Below are 698 nucleotides of genomic sequence, written 5' to 3'. Positions count from 1 at the left end.
ACCTTCTTCACTTCAGACTTAGCCAATAACAGATACGTCCACACAGCTCTAGTAAAATCATCTACAACCGTGAGAAAATAGACAGCTCCACACGATGCAGGCACTCTATAAGGCCCCCAAACGTCAACATGAATAATCTGAAAACTATTGTTTGTTTTATTAATACTATCACCAAAAACATCTCTTGTCTGCTTTGCTCTATAACACACATCACAAGGACTAGAGCAAGCTTTATTCATAACACCAGAAAGCTCATGTAAAGAAGAGAAAACACCAAATGCAGGATGTCCAAGCCGCCGATGCCACAAGAGTTGACCATTGTTTCCATCTGCTCCGCTAGCTCGTGCCACTCTAACATCCTTAAAGAAGTAAACCCCACCACGTTCTTCACCGGCTCCAATCAGAGTCTTCGAAGAACGGTCCTGCAAAATACAAATTGTATCTGTGAATAACGCAAAACAATTACTGTGTTTCAACAGTTTTGATACAGAGATCAAAGTACAATCCAATCGGGGCACAAATAGCACATCTTTGAGCGAGATACGATCAGTAAGTATCATATCGCCCATTTGAACTGATGTCGAAGTTCCACCATCAGCGAACCCGACGATACACGGCAGAGTCTTCCTCACATTGACCAGCTGTCCAACTTCCCCTGTCATATGATGCGAAGCCCCCGAATCTATAATTACATCACC

The sequence above is a fragment of the Brassica oleracea genome, chromosome C7 (assembly GCF_000695525.1).
Source record: "Brassica oleracea var. oleracea cultivar TO1000 chromosome C7, BOL, whole genome shotgun sequence".
NCBI lineage: Eukaryota > Viridiplantae > Streptophyta > Magnoliopsida > Brassicales > Brassicaceae > Brassica > Brassica oleracea.
This window is presented reverse-complemented; position numbering follows the sequence as displayed.